The following is a 19,526-nucleotide window of genomic DNA, read 5'->3' on the forward strand; positions in this document are numbered from 1 at the left end:
ACTTGTTAGTCATGTTCTAAGGCCCCTGATGTCTTACTAGGGAGTAAGGTGGCTGGGTTTAGGGAGGATGATACTCGTAGCCATACATTTGGATTTTCCAAAAGGACGACCTGCTATGTGCCCATCCTTCCTGAAGTGAGCCAGTATCCTCCTTTTTCTTCTAATAATGTGAGTACTTGATGTGGAACATAGACTGTGGTGGGTTGGCCCATGGTGAATTTTTCAGCTTTCTGCAGGATGTTGTAGGTAGCAGCTGTTGCCCTGAGGCAGGGGGGCCAGCCTTTGAAAGTCTGATCCAGTTTCTTGGAAAAATAAGCCATTGGCCAGGGCGTCATGCCCAGTTTTGAGTTAAAACCACCAAGCTTATTCCCTGACTTTCACGTACATTTAGGCTGAAGGGCTTGTCCAACTTAGGAAGCCCCAAGGCTGGGCCTGAAATTAACTTTGTCTTAATGGTATCAAAGGCCACCTGGCATTCCTTTGTCCATTCTAGTGGCTCCTGGTCTAGCCCTTTTAGAGCCTCTTAGGGGGATTTTACTATGAGACCCCATAGTTAGGGATCCATCTTTGACAGAAACCAGCCATGCCCAAGAATCCTTCTAGCTTTTGCTGGGTGGTGGGACGACTCAGACATGCTCCAGCCCTTTTTGGGTCTGAGAGCAGTTCCCTCTGGCCTTTTGATAATATAAGCCCTAAGTCTGTAGCTTTTTGTTTGCAGATCTATGATTTCTTTTGTGAGAACTTGCACCCACATTCAGCCAATGATTTAAGGTCTTTATTTTCTTGGCCAGGCGCTGCTCATAAGTAGGGCTCGCTATCAGCAAGTCATCCACAGACTGTGACAACAATCCTTCTTGTAATTGTAAGTGGCTAATGTCTTTAGCTAGGGCCTCCCCAAATAGGGCAGGGGAGTTTTTAAAGCCCTGGGGGAGCACTGGCCAACAGCATTGTTGAGTGGCCTGGGTTTCTGGGTCACGCCATTCAAAGGCAAAGAGTTGTTGTGATTCTTCTATGAGCAGTATGCAGAAGGATACATCGTTTAAGTCCAAAACAGAAAACCAGCCATATTCGCCTGAAATATTGGTTAGCGAGGTGTAAACGCTGGGTACCACAGGGTGTAGGTCCTGAACCACCTCATTTATGGCACAAAGGTCCTGGACAAACCGACATTTCCCTGAATTGGTTTTATTTTATTTTATTTTTTTTTTTTGAGCAGGAGAATAAGAGTATTATATGACGACTGGCAAGGTCTGATTAATCCTTCCGCCAGGAATTTCTGAAGAACTGGCTGAATGCCCTTCTGAACCTCCTGTTTGAGCAGATATTGTTTCAGGTTACATGTACTGCCTGGACATTCTTTGTTTTCCAGGGCTTCCCATCTGCCCACACATCCGGTCTTACCTCCTTGAGAATCTCCGGTGGCAGCGGGTCCGGGTCCGGCAATGGTGTTTGAGCACCTAGCAAGGGCCATCTGGAACCATAAAGATGATTGTTCTGGTGGTACTTGCACCTCTGGCTGGCCTGGAGCAAAAGTCACTTGAGCATTCAGTTTACACAGAAGGTTTCTTCCCAGGAGGAGAACAGGGCATTCAGGCATATAATTTTTTTTCAATTTAAATGATCCATGGTAGAGAAAGGAGAGAGCATCCAAATGAAGTTGGCCAGTTGCCCTTGTCCATTTATGCCTATGGGATATCATCACAGTGGAAATGGCCCCACTCCGGGAAGGGCCCCGTGACCAAATTGTGTTCCTTACTGGATTTGAGAAGGAGAGAGTTCTCTTAGACCTTGCAATCCCTCCAGCATTTTCCCTTGGGCAAGCAGTGGGCCTGAAAAAGGGGGAGGAGGAGTGGAGGACTCCTTGGTGTGTTGTCCCCTCTTCCTTGATCTAGATATAGCAGCATAAAGGCTTGAACATAGGAGATTTTATCCTCCTTTCCTTCCTTCTTGCAGAACCATTTTAGCTGCAAGATGGTACCATGATTGAGCGACCCGTTTAGGGGCCACTTTTCTCCTGAGCCCAGTGTATACTTGGGCCAGGCTACGTTACAGTAAAAGACCCTTTTCTTTGTCATGGGCTCATAACTGAAATCAGCCAATTGGCCAGCATGCACCCTAGCAGGCTTTTTTGGGGGCGGGGGACACGGACAAAGAGGCCCTCATTGAGAAAAGCCGGTACTCAGCCAAATGCCACTCTGCCCAAGCACACAGTTCTCACACCAGTGCTAAACAAGCCATAGAGGCAAGAGGGAATGGCTTAAGGCGGGGTAAAGACCTAATTTCCCAACGCCCGTGTAGGAGGTCAGGTGCCTGGCAGAAAGTTTTTTTAGAGCTACTATTTTGCAGGAAATCCAAGTCGGGCTTACATTAAGCCCAAACCTAACTTCCACACAATGACAGCAAAGAAGATGCCGGACAAGACAGACAAAGAGGGGAAAAGACAGTCAGGCCGTGCTCTCATGGCTTCTTCCCAAGGGTTAACACAAATAGCAGTGCCCGCATTGAGGCGTACATGCCTGGCTTGACAGAAAAGGTCACAAACTTCACGTCCCCACAGAGGATGTAACAAGCACTGGAAGGATGCTGTGGGATTCTGACACAGAGAAAAACTGGCACTCAGACTAGTGGTGTGACACCCACACTCAGGAGAACAGAACGTACAGGCATGCATACAACAGAAAAACCAGAGACTAGTCTTCCAGATAATATACTGGACAGTCTGTACTTTCCTTTATTCCTAAAGACCGGCACCTAAACCAGCCTGACCAAGCCTCCCAGACATGGAAAAAGGAATCTAGCACCCAGGAGTGCACTCCAGATGATTCAGCTAGCTGCAGAAGCAAGCTCATCAGCTTAGGATCCAATTCGGTCCTTCATTTCCGCATCACTGAAGCGTTAGAGGCAGTTGGAGAGCGAGGAAGCCACAAGGGGAATTCCCTGGGTAGAAGAAAAGAAAAAAAGCCACCTAGCAGCTGCAGAGAAAAATCCCAAAATAGCTTCCTCCAAGTCAACTACCCATGGGCAGAGGCTAGGGTCCCATCTAGGTTGCCAGAAATTGCTACTGAGCAATGGGCTAGCTCTGCTCCCCACCATCTGAGCCAATTAATCACAACGAGTTAGAGGTGGAGAAAAGAAGTTTTAATTCAATTAGCTGGCATAATCAGAAAGATGGCAGACTAATGTCTCAAAAAAACCATCTTCAAAAATTACAGAATCTTGAGGCATTTATATAGGGAAAATGGGCAGTGAGGAGGGGGTTTCCTTCAGGCATGATGGACTCCAGGGTCTTTCACTGTTCTTTTCTTCTATCAGCTGTCATAGATACCTTGTAGGTGTGTTTCCTGCCTGTGGTCAACGTGTTCTGGGGAGAAACTCATAGAACAAAGTTTTAATTTATCAAGCGATAGATGAGTACACACAACAGCAGAGACCATAAATCAGGAAAGCATATAGATTTTTTAGAGTACATGTGGTCACACAGTGGAGGGGCTGAGGTCGTTTAGCATAGTAAGATGGCCTCACTTATGCTCACTTACAGTCTGAGCCTATGTGGGTGTAGTTTGACTGGCATTTTGGTATCATTGAAGTGCTTTCCCAAAGGAATGGATTCCCACGTTTTCCTAGAAGGTGATGAGAGTCCATACTGGCAGTCTCAGCTGCTGTACAAAGCCAGGCAGCAGCCACTTCAGAAGTGGCTCTCAGAGAGTGAGCTGGCCAGAGAACCCCGTTAGACTCTCATGCTTGGCATCTGTCCTCTTTGTGCATTTCTCTGGCAGTCTGAGAGGTGGGCACAGAGATATCCCATATATCCCCTGCCCTCACACGTGCGGAGCCTCCCCCATTATCAACATCCCCCACCAAAGTGCTGCATTTGTTACAACTGATGCACCTACGTTGGCACATCATCATCACCCAAAGACATAGTTTACCTTAGGGTTCTCTCTTGGTGGGGTACATTCTATTGGTTTGGACAAATGTGGGATAACATGTATCCATCACTTTGGTATCACACAAAGTATTTTCGCTCTCCTAAAAGTCCTTCATGCTCCACCTGTTCATCTCCTCCAACCCCCAACCCTGGAAACCACAGATCTTTTTACTGCCCCGGAGACATTTTGAACCCCAAAAGGGAGAACTAGGGCCCAATCAAGGGTTGACACTTGGATAGGACACTGGAGACATTTTTATTGTATACTGCTTTATACGAAAACAATATGCAAAACAAAGTCATTTGTATGTTTTATGTGAAAAATCTAGAAATATATTCTCTTTAATACTCTTTGTAAGCGTCCATATTTTTTACATGATTTTCCTATTACAGCTATGTTTATTTCTTCATTTTGGAGGGCAAATTCACTATTTTTTCATTCTTTTGGGCCTCAAATATCCAAATAGCTGACAATTACTGAGTGCTTACCATGTGTCAGACATTATGTTAAGCACTTTACATGCAATAATACTCAGAAAATCTCATAAGATTTGGACCCACTGCCATCCCATTCTGTGGCTGCATATTGCAACATCCCTTGATATTAAGTTTCTTGATGCAATAAATTCTTATTCATGCTACTTGAAATGCAGCAATACCACAAAATACCATGTTTCAGTTAGATGATGACAAAGATCCAAAAGTTTAATAACATTTTATATTGGGATGCGGGCAGTTTAATATATTTTGGTTAAGAGTGTAAATTGGTGAGACCCCAGAGAAGGCAATTGGACAATATGTTCATGCTCATTTCCCCGTTGATTATACTTTAGGGAGTTTATCATCCTTGCACAGATGCCAATCATGGATGTTCAGTAGTATTCACTGTGGCATTATTTGTAATTGCAAAAGACCAGGAAAAAACACGTTTATAAGTAGTGGACTGGTTAAATAAATTATTGTACAGCCACAAAAATGGAATACTATCCATCAGGAAAAAAAAAGAGGAAACCATGTCCTACTATGAAAATATCTCCAAGATCTGAAGAGAATAAAGCAAGGCATAAAATGCTGTGTGTAACAGGTTACTGTTTGTGTATAAAAGGAGAAAAAGTAATATATAAACTGAGCTGGTTATTCTCTATTTGCTCCTGTGGATCCTTTCCTCACCATTCTCTACCAACTATGCTGTAAGCCAGTGAGTCCTGTGTACGACTTGTGCTGGTTAATTTTAGGTGTCCTCTTGGCTAGGTGGAATACCAGTCTAGATGCGGCTGTGCAGGTATTTTTCCAATGTGATGAAACATTTACATCAGTAGACTTTGAGTAAAGAAGGAGACTTTCCATAATGTGAGCAAGTTGGGCCTTATCCAATCAGTTAAGGGCATTAAAAGCAAAGCCTGAGGTCCCCCAAGAAGAAGGAACTTGCCTCCAGACTGCAACACAGAAATTCTGCCTGAGTTCCCAGCCTCAGGCTCAAGACTGAACAGCAACTTTCACCTGCATCGCCAGCTGCTGGCTTGCCCTACAGATTCTGAACTTGCCAGCCCCACAGTCATGTGAGTCAGTCCCTTAAAATCTCTCTGTTTCTGTCTCTCTCTCTCTCTATGTATATAAAACCAAGTGCAAATTTAAAATAAGGTGTTATATATATATATATGTGTGTACATATATATATTCATAGGGAGAGAAAGAGAGAGAGATCTCCTATTGGGGTCCTATTTCTCTGGAGAACCCTAACTAATGTATTAAGGGGTTTCCTCATCCTCTGGCTTCAAATTGGGTTCAGCAAACCATGCTTATATGTACAAACACAAATGAAATGCAGCGTCTCTACAGAAACTGATATATAATAATGTACACCTGAAATTTATACAATGTTATAAGCCAATATGACTTCAATAAAATAGTGAAATAAAATTAATTAATTAATTAATTAAATGCAGCAATATCTGACACAACTATTTTTCTGTGTATTTTCTCTAATATAAAACTTTTGCTTTGGCCTTTCTTTAGCCTTTCGTGGTTTTTATAGGATTACCAAGACCTCTGTATTTCTCGAGGGAATTTAAGATTCTTCATTTATGTCTATAATAATGAGGTATAGGCTTTTTTGAGGAATGAAAATATTTGAAACTAGACATTTAAACATAAACCATTAAGTTGACTTTAAAGAATAATTAGTTTATCACATCACCTAAATTGATACCTGGCTATGGCATGTGAATAAATTTCTAATCCTGAGAACGTTTTTAACTTGTGAGTTGAAGTCTCTATTTGAGACTCTTTCTACATGGATACCCAAGCAGATAGAGAAATAATACAAAGGAGAAGAGATTTTACCGAAGACATCTGCTTAAAGAAAGAGGAGGCGGTAGATCTATGGCCTTCCCAAATCAACTAAGTACAAAAGAAAAATAAGCTATTTTTCAGGCAAGTAAGGTCTCAAAAAATTTATCTCCCATGCACCATTTCTAAGGAAACTACTGAAGGGTGTGCTCTACCAACACATGGAAGTAAACCAATGAAGAGTAAAACAAAAGATCCAATGCAGGAATGACGTAAAGCAAATTTCCAAAATGAAGGGAAAAGGAGATTCCAAGACAGCATTCAGGAGACAGTCCTAGAAGTCAATACATCCAGCTAATTGTGGACCAGAAGGCTCTGGAAGAGATATCTTCAAGAAAATGAAATTGATGGAGGACTTAATTTATTTGAATATATCAAGAGGAGATTTATAGGGGGAGTGTTTGGAAATAAATTAGTAATAAATACATGGAAACCAAAGCAAATGGAAAAATGACATATGTTAACTTTATTTTAACCGATCACATAATGACATTGCTGAGTTTTATTTACCATTTATGTATTGTCATAATAATATAACTACTGAGAATTGATTCTAACTTTACTAGGACCGTGGGTGGGTGGGAAGTGTACTCTGTGTGTTTGTGTGTGTGTACCTGTACGTGTGTGTGTGAAAGAGAGCAATCTCCTCAGTCTCCATAGGGGAAAGTTGATGGATATTGTCTAAAACAGAATTATCAAAAAGTAGTTACAAGCATATTTTTTTTCAGAGATATGTGAAGAATATATCAAAGGAGTTGAGACAAATTGCCTCTGGGAAACTGGAAATGAGAGGGAAGGCAGGAGGCTGTTCCTTCTCCTAAGATCATTAGAGTTATTTGACTCCTGTTAAGCTTGAGTTCTCTGGAACTCATTTACTGGGACGTGCTCTTGGGATGAACGCTTGTGGGAGAGACCAGAAGGAAGAACAAGGGAGCCCTTTCTTACAGGTCAGCTCCCACGGGAAGATGACAAGGTGGAGGGTAGCTCAAGAGAGCAAACAGGAGAGTAATCAGCACAGAGAGCGTGTTCACGCTCGTTTTACGGGAGTTGAAGAACAGCGTCTTCAGCTCTTTTAACTTTGCTTTTTAAAAAATTGATACGTTCTTGTCATATACATGCTTTAACTCAGTGGTTGTTCTACTTTCAAGTAGCCTGCCCTTGGAAACCTTCCCGTTCTCCCCCCAAAATGTCTATGGGTCTCATAAAAAAGATCTGAGCATTCTTGCGGTCGCAGGGGTTGGGGATTCACTTAGTTAAATCCAGTGTTTCTCAGATGTGTTTGTCCACAACCCCCTTTTCAAATCACATGATATCCTAAGGAATACACTTTAATAAACTTATTTAATTGTGATTGGGCTTTCTTCAGGAGTGCAACCTCCAATTATGGCCTTGTTCTTAGAAGGCGGTATGACTCCCTTTATGAGGAAGAGTCCAAGAACTTGCTGATTGTGGCAAACACAGGATCTGCCTATACGTGCCTGGTTGAGCATTGTAAAATGGAACCCAAATGAAACACAACACACCTAACTCAAGAGAGGAGAACCTGGGGGGTGCGGAAGGGAGGCCTTGGAGGCTGTTAGGAACAAGGTTTGAAAGATACTATAAGCAATGAGGGGAATTACAAGAACCCAAATGGGAAACAGTTTTGTTTTTACATAAAATGGTGCAGAGTAGGGGAGGGCTTTATCCCCAGGAGGCTGGACAGAGGAAAAGGAGGCGCACTAAAGAACAGGTTGGGTAGGTTCCAGGAGAGGCAGGCAACTGGGGTTCAGGGGGATTAGAGCATTTGGTTTCAGTCTAAACTGGCTGTGTCCGGAGCAGCCAGACAACAGAAGTCTGAGATCCAACCAGGCACTCTGCCTCAGTGGGAGCCAGCCAGCCTGGGGGAAAGGGACGAGAACTGTGAAGCATGACTGAGGAGTTAGGTGTCAGTCAAGACCAGATGACTCTCAGAGCATCTGTAATTTCTCCATCTGGGTCTCATTTGTTTGGTAAGCTTCCCCATGCTGGGCTAACTTCCCCCTCTGAAACAGAGACTGTCATAAGTTGCTACCCCTTTGCAGTGGCCTGAAGTCAAGGGGGAGAGGCAGGTTGGGGAAGACAGAGTAGTCTTCTGATTCTAAGATGACCCTCCAAAGAGGAGAAAAAAGTGGACATATCTTTCCCTTTGATCCCTTAGGAGGGGGCGAAGAGGTGAGTTGGGGTGAACATGAAGTGCCCTGCAATTCAGCAAGCCCAGGATTTCACCACGTGGGCTAAGGAGAGATGGTGGGGATCTCCTTTACGTGTAGTAGGCATGTTTCCCTTCTGAAACTGTTCTTAAAAAATATTCAATAGACACAAAAGAACATTTAAAAATATACATAGGATAACAAAACAATAGTGATAAAAACAAACCAGTGGTTGCCAGGGGTTAGGGTTGACGGGAGGGTGTGACTATCAAGTTTCTTTGCGATGTTGGAAGAGTTCTGTATCTTGACTGTGGTGGTGATTACACTAATCTATACATGGGATAAAACTTCATAGAGCTACACACACACACAAAGACTACATGGAAAAGCTAGTGAAATTCAAATAAGTTCTGCAGTTTAGTTTATACTATTGCGCCAAGCTCAATTTCCTGGTTTTGATCATTAACTATGCTTATGTGAGATGATGTCATTGGGAGAAGCTGGATGAAGGATGCACAGGAACGCACTGTGCTTTTATGAAATTTCTACATGAGTATAAAATTGTTTCAAGATAAAAAGCTTTAAAAAACTGGGGGAGTTTAAATAATAAGAACACAGCAGAGATCCATTACTCCATTACCAACTACGCACTTCAAGAAAGAGAGCATGTCCATTATTTTGGAAGCCTTCAAAGCACTCCCTCCTGACTCCTCCCCCATCAGAGATAACTACTACCTGGATTGTGGTTTTCATCATTCCTTTGCTTTTCTTTTTAGTTTTATCTCATATATTTATATCCCCAAAGAATATGTTGTTTAGTTTTCCTTGTCCTAGGATGTTATGTAAATGAAATCATTCTGCATGTGTTATTTTATTACTTGCCTTTTTACTCAACTTTTTCTTTCTGAATTCTGTCTGTGTTGTGTATAGCTTTTTGATTTGTTCATTGATGTACTCGTTGTGAAACCAACTTGTTTATGCATCCTGTTGTTTATTAACATTTGGTCTGGTTTCAGTTTTACTTTTCCAATTACAAACAGATTGTGCTGCTATAAACATCCTTCTACTTATCTCCTAGTACTCAGGGCAAGAGTTTCTCTGGGGACTATACCTTGAAGTACAATTACTGGGTCAAAGCGTTCAGCTACTTTTCTCATTTACTAGATGATGTCAAATTATTTTCCAAAATGGTGTAACTATTGCTGTGCTTTCTCAGTAACATTGAGTGTTGTCAGGATTCTTACTTCTTGTGTGTATGATATGTAGAAAATGGTATCTGATCATTGTGGTTTTAATTTGTATGTTTTTTAAATTTCTAATAAGATTGAGCATTTTCCATGTATGTTGGTCCATTTCTTTTTCTTCTTCTATGAAATACGTGTTTAACACTTTTGCCCATTTATCAGTTGGATTGTTTGTCTTTTTCTTATTGATTTATGGGGATTCTTTAGATATTCTGGAGATTAATCTTTTGGGTTGCAAATACCTTCTCCCAGTTTCTGACCTACATTTTAACTTTCATTATGGTGTCTTTTAAGGAACAAAACCTCTTAATTTTAATATAGTTGATCTCATTTTAAGAATCATTTCATTCATAGCATATATTTTTCAAAGAAATCTTTACAAACCAGAAAACCATAAAATTATTCCCATATATCAATCTTTAATAAACTTTATAATTCTACTTTTACATTTAGGTTTTTAATATACCAGAAATTAGGTTTTATGTGTGGTGTGACAATTTCAATTTTATTTTTTAAACATATGGGTAATTGATTTTCTCCATACCCATGTTTTGAAAAAACTCACATTTTCCCCTGGGTATCTGCAATGTCAGCTCTAGAAAAACCAGCCAGATTTCCATGCACTTGTAGATCTGTTTCTGGGCTCTATATTCTGCTGCACTGGTCCATCTGTATGTTTTCCCACCAATACCAGACTATCTTAATTGCTTTAGCCCTGGAATAATTTTAATATCTGGAAGACAAGTTGTCCCATATGGTTCTTCCTTTTGAGTGTTTTATCTATTCTTGGTCCTTTGCTTTTTCATATACGCTTTAGAATCAGCTTGCCAAGTTTCCCCAAACCCAGGGGAATTTGTTTGGAATTATGTTGAATTCATAAAGTCATGTATCTTCAAGTAAATGTGCATATAAACCTGACCACATCTTGCAGCCAAATAGGTCATTTGTACAGCATTACACTTTCTTAGATCATTGGGGCATATCGCAGGCAGAGTGGGTTCCGTTTTGGAGGTAACACAAAGCCAGTGGTTCTTTCCCAGCTCCAAAATATCCTGCCTAATAACGATATGGAAGGAGATCCTGCACTCAAATTGCCATGAACAGAGTTTTCACTTACAAAAAGCTGTTCCCTAAGTCAGAAGATCTCAGGGATGGCAATTTCTGTTACCTGAACACATCAATATAATTCAGTGAAGACTGCGTTTGTGGGTATGCCTAAAACAAAATACTACAGCTAGCCCTGGAAACCAATGCTATATAACATAGCAGTCAAAAAAAGCCTTTTACATCTATCCGTGTCTTCCCATCTGTAAATAATTTGTAAGAATTTTTCATCAAGGACTATTGTTCAATTCAAATCAGAATGTGTGATCATGCAATATGGCTGCAGAGTGAGCATAAAAAAATAGGAAGAGTGTGATACTCTGCTTTTAGATCAAATTAATATTCATGATCTTCTTTGAAGTTTAATTGAGACTGAATAGGAAAGCCATGTGAAGCCTAAAGATACTAGACATATGTTACTTGTCAAGCCATTTTTCCCAGTACCAATGCCTGAGCACAACATCATTTATCTTGGTCAGTGAAGCTCAAGGAAGCATTGTACTTTGGCTTCACTTTAAAAGTCTTGTATGTTGATGTGTATCCCATGTCTTCTAAAGATAAAGTGCTGTTTCACTGACATTACTCATCATGTCAAAGGCTTTCTGGTAAAGTCTTCAGGCACTCACCTTGCGGGAAAAGACATCAGTTTGCCTCTTCCTAAGAAATGGGCTGTTTATAATGTTATGTCATAATTTGAGTCTTGTGAGGCATTGATTAAAGACAATAATGGCACAGAGTCAAAGAAAATATACAGAGTCTGACCCTTAAGAGATGCTCCAAAGTTGAGGTTTGTTTTTATTTGACTGTAGGGTCAGTTCAGTTGACTAATATTATCTGACTCTTAATCGTATTAATGTGATTCAGAAAAGGCACCACTTTTCAAATGGTCTAGATGTTTAATCCAAAATTACATAACAGTTTCTGGTTGCGTGGAGAGGCCAAGCAAGATCTTATAAATGAAACTTAAAAGAGAGCCTTATCGCCATAGGAGCATTCAGGGAAGTTCACTGTATCAACCCAAGATGGCGCTGGGGTTTGGAGAATGTGATTATAATGGTAAGTGGAAAGAAACAGCCCTGATTGTCAATCGGCTAATGGCATTAATTGAGCATCCATTTGAGATATATCAGTGGTCATCAAACTTTTTTGTGTGCTTCCTCCTAAAAGAAAAGCTGCATGCCTGCTCCTATTTCTGCTGCCAATGTGGGGCTAGCCAAGGAAATTGCCACGGAGGATTGCTGCACAGGCACAACTTGCTATGCTAATTCACTAAGACTGTTTCAGGTGGGACGGAAAACCAAGATTGGTTAGAGTACAAGGAAACTCAGGTGTTTCCCCTTAAATTCTAGGATAATTAAACATTAGTTAATATTTCTTAAGGGCCTGCCATGTGCCAGGCCTTATTCTAAGCACTTTATATGGTTTATCTCATTGAATCTTCATGAAAACCCTATGACGTAGGTACTAGAATTATCCTCATTGTATAAAGAACTGAGGTAGGGCTTAAGCAGCAGAGAAGCAGTCATGGAAGCCAGGCATTTGGCTCCAGAGTCCATGTTCACAACCTCCACGCTCTTCTGACCCTTAGCTTGTCTTCGCCTGTCTCTTTCCAAGGTGGTCATCAAAACAACTTTTGCCTGGGAGCTTAGATACCTCCTTGAGTCTCTGTTTTCCTCAGAGCTTTATCTATCTCAGAGGGGAGGGCTGCTCCAGCTTTCTGGACAAGGCCATGCCTATTTATGGTTAGAGTGTACTTGCATTTCCTGCTAAGCTGCAGCTTCAGCATGCATGGCAAGTGTTTCCTCCTAGTGCTGGGTGTGCAGGGGCAGGGAAAGGCTCATCTCACTTTCCTGAACCCGAAGGGGCACAGAGACATCCTAAAGTGGTGAGAGTCTCCCTCGACTGAACTGTACCTGTTTGCCTGTAGAGTCTGTCCTTGGTGAGCTTCTGCTCCCTACAGGATTCCTAGGCATCATCCAGAGGTAAATCTGACTTGGAAGAGAAGAACGAAAAGAAGGAAAGAAAAAAAAACAGGAGAAATGGTAGCTCTATGTCAGTCATAGTCACAGCTGTTACTAGGGGAAAAAGGCAAATTTAGAGAACTAAACTCTTACCCTCATGAATTTTGATTAGAATTGCCTTTGGGCCAAATTTTCTCATTAGATGCTAATAAATGTTTTCCATCATGTGCAAGGAAGGTTTTACAAAAATTCCATTTCCCAGAACTCTGTGAATGAAATGGAAACCCCCTTTTCTGGTTGTGGAAAAAAAAAAAAAAGACAAAAAGTTCCTAGCTCAGAGTTTCTTGAGTCCCCTCTGGTTTGGCTAGGTGGCGCCCTAGCCTAATGCATGGGCTTCCTTGGCGCCGGGCGGCCGCTTTCTGTGGGGGGTAAGAGTGAAGAGAAGGAAGAAGACTTCAGCTTCTGCGGTTCTCCCCAGGAGTTAGTCAGGATCCTCAGATCGACTGACAGGAGGTAAGAGCCACTTGCCAAGGCTCTGGCCTCTGTCCTTTTAGGGACCGTTTCCTTTTATCCCCCCTTTGCTTTTCTGGGTGATCACAGGCAGCAGTGAGAGGGCTTCTAGGCCCAGCTTTTGGCTATTGAGGAAAATTGTGGAGGATCTTACATTTGATCCTAAATATTATGTTTCTCTCTATCTGAGTCTCCCCAAAGTTGTCCAAGAATTTGGGAAGGACAGACTAAGCTCATGTTGAAGAATGAAAGGAAGGGACAGTCATTCAAAGGTTTGCACCAGCTCCCTCTCGTCTCCTGAGCAAGGTCAGTGTGTGGGGAAATCCTGACCCCTGTCCTCCCCTGAGAGCCCCAGTTTTCCAGCCTCCACGGGGACTGGGATGACTTTTCTCCATCCCTGCAGCTCTCAGAGCCAGCTTGTTGTGGAGGAATAGAAGGTCATGTTGTAGGGAGCCGGGGGTGCGGGGGTTACAGTTCTGAGAAGCCCTAAATTGTCTGAAGGATGCCAAAGAACCTTTGACTTGAAAGAGCATCTCCTTTCCTACCCTGCCAGAGGTCCAAAACTCCCAAATTACTGAATTTTTTGCCTGAAGGCCTTAAAGACTCCTTAGGACACAAACGCGATAGAAAAGTCTTTTAATTGGAAAAGTTGGAGGAACAGTCCCTTGCAAAATGGCACTGCTCAGCGAGAACCCCAGGGAGGAGCCAGGCGTGGGTGGAGTGGTTGGGTGGGCTGTGCAGAGGCAAAAGGAGAGAACCAGAATGGAGACAAACTTCACTCACTGGTGTCTTTTTGGGGACACAGCTTCTTGTCCACCAGCCCTGTTTGGAAGCTGGGAGTCAGGTGCAGATCTGTGCTTGCCAAGGCCATGTGCCATGAGGTTTCCAGAGGAACCTGGCTTTCAACTACTGTCCCGATGTCTCCATAAGCACACGCACCCATCTGCTCATGAGTTTTGGTTTTGGTTTAAACACCTTCCTGCCCCACTTGCTCTCCCCTGAAATCTGCTTCATGCTTAGGGCACCTGACAGCCGTCATGGTCCTTGTTGGGGACACAGGGCTAAAGAGGGGCATCAACCAAGTGAAAGATCATCCACATATGTTCCAGGAAGGCAGCCTCGTAAACAGTCATACTTGCACAAGCCCCCAGACACAAATACGGATGCCCCTAACAGAACATATTTCCGAAAATAGATAGAAGGGAGAAAACACTTTATAAAAGGAATTTATGAAAAGTGAAAGCAGGAACAAAAATAAAGTTTGAAAAAATTATATATGTATATCCACAGGAAGGTAAGGAGAAACATAAAAACCCCAAATTTGAGTGAGAAAAGCTGAGAATAAAATTGTACATCTATGGATTTTCATGACTACATTGTGAATTTATTTGTGCTGAAACTGCCCTAGAGACATTTATTTGATCAAATACAGGAATTCTTACAATGCCCTGTCCATCGTGATGCATCTCTCTATTTCATCCTTGGAGAATCCATCAGCCTCCTTACATTTATCTCTGACATAGCAATGATGCTTCTTTTGGCAATAAACATCAGTAATCTTAAGTGCCATGAGTCATATTTTCAATTTTTAATTAAATCATAGTCTAGCTGGAGTTTGATTTATTTAGGCCTGAATTAATTTAGACCCTTGTTCACACAAATTTACATAGTTTATTAACAAGCTCATGATGGCATAGATTGCAAAATCCCTTCGATAGATAAAAATGTAGATTGTAAAATCACTCTCTTATCAAGCAAAGAATGGGAGAATGTAATTTCTAAGGAGGGTGTTAACTTTATCCTTAAAACTAGCATTATAAAGGAAATCTGTTGTATTCCTAAATAAAGACATTTATGAGCTCGTTGAAAGATATTTCATCCCATATGTTTTCACTCAGAGTTTTAGTGATATGGCAAAGCCTCATTAAGAATTAGTGGTGCTGATTTTTTTCTCTCTCCGAGAATGGTTACAGATGGTCATAAATCCATACAGTAAGCATCTACAAAAAACTCAGCTGCCTAATTCCAATATAGTAAATACTGTTTTAAGCTGCAGAAGTGTGAGTCATACAGATGTCAAGTTCCTAGAATTCTGATAAAAAAACATCGTGGTTAATTAATGTTCCCAGGAAAGGGTCATGGCTTACAGGAAATGAATTGGAAGGCGACAGGATGAAAGAGTGGAGACATAGCATGCTCTGGCTGAGGATCATTGGTGAGATCTTTTTTCCTGAGGCCAGAAACTGACAGCAGCCTCCAGGAGGACACTAAGTCATGCTCCCACATTTACACTCAGATTTGACCAGACTGGAAATGACTGGAAATGCAAGGGAGGAAAGAGAGAGGGAAGGTGGGGCAGGAGGGAAGAATGAAAGGAGATGCCTGCTAGAGGGGCTAGGCGGGGTCCAGGGAAGATGGCTGAGGGAACATCAGTGAAACCCCCTCTGTGGCTGATCTGATCTGAGCCCTGCCGTCAAGTTGCTTTTGTGGGTTTGGCTTTCATAGAACTTCTAAGTGTTAAATGTGAGCGATCGAGCACAACTGGCACTTCAGCACTCATGACTCAGTGAAACGTGCGGCCGATAGCAGGCCAGCTTGTAGCCCTCAGAAGGGAAAATGAGTCAGATTCATCTTCTGCAAAAGGCAAAATGAAGTTTACTTGGTGGGAAGAAAGCAGGCTGCTCCCCCTGGTTGTGTGCGGGAGTGGAGTGGAGCCTTCTACCCTCCTGCGTCAGTGACCTGGAGGCTAGGGTAGAAGGATGGGAGGATCCGGAGACCAGGCCTTCCTGGAGATGCTCAGATTGCCTTCTCATCCATCTTGCAGTCCATTCTTTACACTGGGTTACAGCCCCCACATTTCCAAACAAACCAACAGGATGCAAAGCCCAACGCAGGGTTGTTTTTTTCTGATAAATGGTTTGATGGACATGAAACATTTACAAAGGTCTAAAAATCAAATCAAATTTCATTACAGGCTTAATGAACTTATTTGTCAGAAAGAAATCAGGATTCTTCCAGGAAGTCTGGAAAGGGTGGGTGTCGTACTTCTAGCAATTCCTGAAAATCCTCATGTATTATTAATTTTTCTCGAAGGAGGGGCTGTGAGGGCCTTTGTGGGTTTGCAGCACCAGAAGCATAGCTGTGTTTGTCTCCAGGAGGAATGCTAAGCTTCTTTTTGAAAAAGTCATTTTGATGTGACTGTACTTTTGGTGGGGGATTGGGGTGGGGAGGGGATGATCATTGTATAATCCAATCAAATGTCAGGTATCCCTAAAGATTGGGGCAGTTTGGGCTGACCCCAAGGAATCGGGAGACATTAGCAGACTCCTTTCCCTGCTCTGTGCCTGGCAAGGGCACCAAGGGCCTCATCGTGGATGGGATGAGAAGAAAAGTCAGGTTTTGGTGAGAATCTAAGTACCATCTACCAATCCATCAGCAAACACTGGAAAGTCCCATTGGCAAGTGATATTGTTTTTGTGAAAATTATGCTTTACTGAATGGAAAAAAGAAGCCAAGAAAATCTGAGTGATGTTTACAATGTGTCATAGGAGTCAAGACGTGTGTTCGAAACCCAGTTCCACAACTAACTAGCTGTTCGACCATGGACAAATCGTATAAGTTCTCTGAGTCTCAGTTTCCTGGATGACTAGCGTTTTTAATCAGTACAAGCCTGCCTAGCTCTAAACTATCTTTCAAGTCTTCTAAGTTTCTTTTGTTGTATTGTGGATATATCTTAACAAGGAAGTGGAGGACCACTACTTGACTTTTTCTATATCTCCCACTATCTTTTATAGAATATGTAGAGTTTTGGGACAGGGACATTATGGTGACATGTTATCAACATCCTTTCTGGTATAGTCTGCATTTGTAGTGAGAGGATCTTGGCCCTGACCTTTGGGAAGGCATATGAGAAGTCACAGCATCCTTGGCCGTTGTAGGTGCATATTGAAGAGTGGACCTCATCACTGCAGTTGGGTTGCCCGAAATTCAACAGAAAAGACAAAAATGACTGTAATAGACACTTAACTTAGATCTACACAGAACAAAAAGGAGTTGTAAGAGGCCAAATAAGGGTAAGGATAGTCGAGGACTGGATGGAGTTGGGCCAGCCCTGAGCTGGGAGGATGTGCTGGGTGGCAGCTCAGCCCCTTTCCTGCTGAAATCTCAGTGATGTCCATTTCTGCTCCCACTTGCATGGAAAGTAGGCAAGAATGACCTTTCCTGGCTTGGTTATTATTTGCACGTATGGCCCAGTAACTCACTGAACAGCTGCTGCCATTTCTGTCTTGGGTGGAGGGAAACCCTCTTCTTTTTGTATTTTTGGATCCTAACCTCTCTCACCTGTCCTGAAATTAACATGCAATGTCTAGAATGGTTCTTTACCCGAGGAGTCTATAAAGTCTCATCGGTTTATGGGGCTTGGGAGGAGATGCTGAAATCAGGCCATTTGCTCTCCTGTACCACCCTAGGTGGAAGTCTCCACAATGCAGGCCTGTGTACATGCATGTGTGTGGGTGCATATGCGTGTGTATGTATGTGTGCATGTGTCTGCATTGGTGGATGAAGGGAGACCCATGGAGGTTCCAGAAGGGAGCTTCCTGGGCCTTGAGAGGGTGTCTATGATGGTTAATTTTATGTGTCAACTTGGAGGGTATTTTTGGATGAGATTAGCATTTAAATCTGTGAACTCTGAGTGAGCAGATTGCTCTCCCTATGTGGGTGGGCCCCATCCAATCAGTTGAAGGCCTGAATAGAAAAAAAAGACCAGCCTCTCCGAGCAGGAGGGATTCTCCAGCAGACTGCCTTCAGACTCCATCTGCACCATTGACTCTCCTAGGTCTCGAGCCTGTCAGCCCACATTGCAGACTTGGGGCTCACCAGCCTCCAAAATTGTGTGAGTCAGTTCCTTATATTTATACACACACACACACACACACACACATCCTATAGGATTTTTTCCTTTGGAGAGTCCTGACTAACACAGTGTCCCTCTTGTACTTCCCTTTTCCCTAACTCTTTCTTTTCTCTGTTCACTTCCTGTAGTCTTTTTGCTGTAAGTCCTTTTCCTCCTATTGCAGGTTGGGTTCCCAGGGAAACAGAATTTAGGCCACAGGATGTTTATCAGGTAGTGCCCTTGAGGTTAACACCTGTGAAAAGGATGGAGTGGAACCAGGATTGGGATGAAGGAGGAGTAGAATTTCAAAGTTCCCCAAACCTCAGTCAACCCCATGAGGCGAGGTGGGGCTCTGGAGCTAAAATGGCCTGTCAGAGTTCTCCCACACAGGGCTGAAAGGCCAGCCTCCCTGTCCCCACCTCAGTTGGTCACTGAATATGGGCAAGTCCTTGGGCTAGGTGGGTCCCTACAGCTGAGGCAGACCTGTGGGGCCTGGAGCAGAAGGCTGCCCACTGACAGCATTCTGAACATCTGGGGCAGCAAGTACCCCCTTGAAGGGGCAGGCAGGGGGTGCATCTTCATGTCGCCACACAATGCCACAGGCTGCCATTGTCCACCAGTAGACATTTCCTCCTTTTTAAGTGCCTGATTTTTATGTGGCCACGTAGCTGCCCAGGATACAGACTCCACTTGCCAGCCTCTCTTGCTGCCAGGTGTGGCTATATGATTCACTTTTGGCCAATGGGATGTTAGCAGAAGTGTGTGTGCAGCTTCCACAGTGTGTCCTTAAATGGAGAAGTAGGTGCTTTTCTTCTCTTCTTTTTCCTTTCTACTCATGGGAAGACAGATGCAATGACTGGGGTTCCAGCAACTTCTTTGGCTATGAAGTTATCTTAGTAATGGGGATTGCACATGGCAGAGCAGCACAGAGAAGGAGCCCAGTTCCCTGCCCCCATGGATTATTTACCAACCTTGCTCTGGCTACCTCCAGACTTCTTGAACATGAGAGAAAGATCATCTTTCTTGTTTAAGTCATTCTCATGTGGGAATTTTCTGTTTTTTTACAGGTGAAACTAATTCTGATTTACACTCTCATCTTCCTGCTTCTACACCTTTTGCCAAGATAAAACCCATGACTCCCTAGAAAGGTAATCAAGTCCTATACCATTTTGTCCTTTCTTGTGTTTTGCATTCTCTATAATGGTCTTTCTCCTTGGCCTAACTTCTGCAGGTTGAGCAGCTAGAAAGGGTGAACTGTGGTCTCGAGAATACTGGCTTAGAGGAGGGCCATGCATATATAGGGTGAGCTTTGGCCCAGGGAAGGAGTGAAAGGACTTCCACTCGTCCTATGGCTCATTCCCTTTC

General features: G+C 42.7%; 1 long non-coding RNA gene across 1 annotated transcript in view; it reads left to right on the forward strand.

Annotated features, from left to right (window-relative positions):
- The window catches only part of LOC124244433 (uncharacterized), a 42,054-nt gene extending 22,744 nt beyond the window's left edge, over positions 1-19,310 (forward strand). The window contains exon 5 of the long non-coding RNA XR_006890003.1: positions 19,229-19,310. This is a non-coding gene — a long non-coding RNA (uncharacterized LOC124244433). The remainder of the gene's footprint in view (positions 1-19,228) is intronic.
- The last annotated feature ends 216 nt before the right edge of the window (positions 19,311-19,526 follow it).

The sequence above is a fragment of the Equus quagga genome, chromosome 9, assembly GCF_021613505.1.
Source record: "Equus quagga isolate Etosha38 chromosome 9, UCLA_HA_Equagga_1.0, whole genome shotgun sequence".
In the NCBI taxonomy this organism is placed as follows: domain Eukaryota; kingdom Metazoa; phylum Chordata; class Mammalia; order Perissodactyla; family Equidae; genus Equus; species Equus quagga.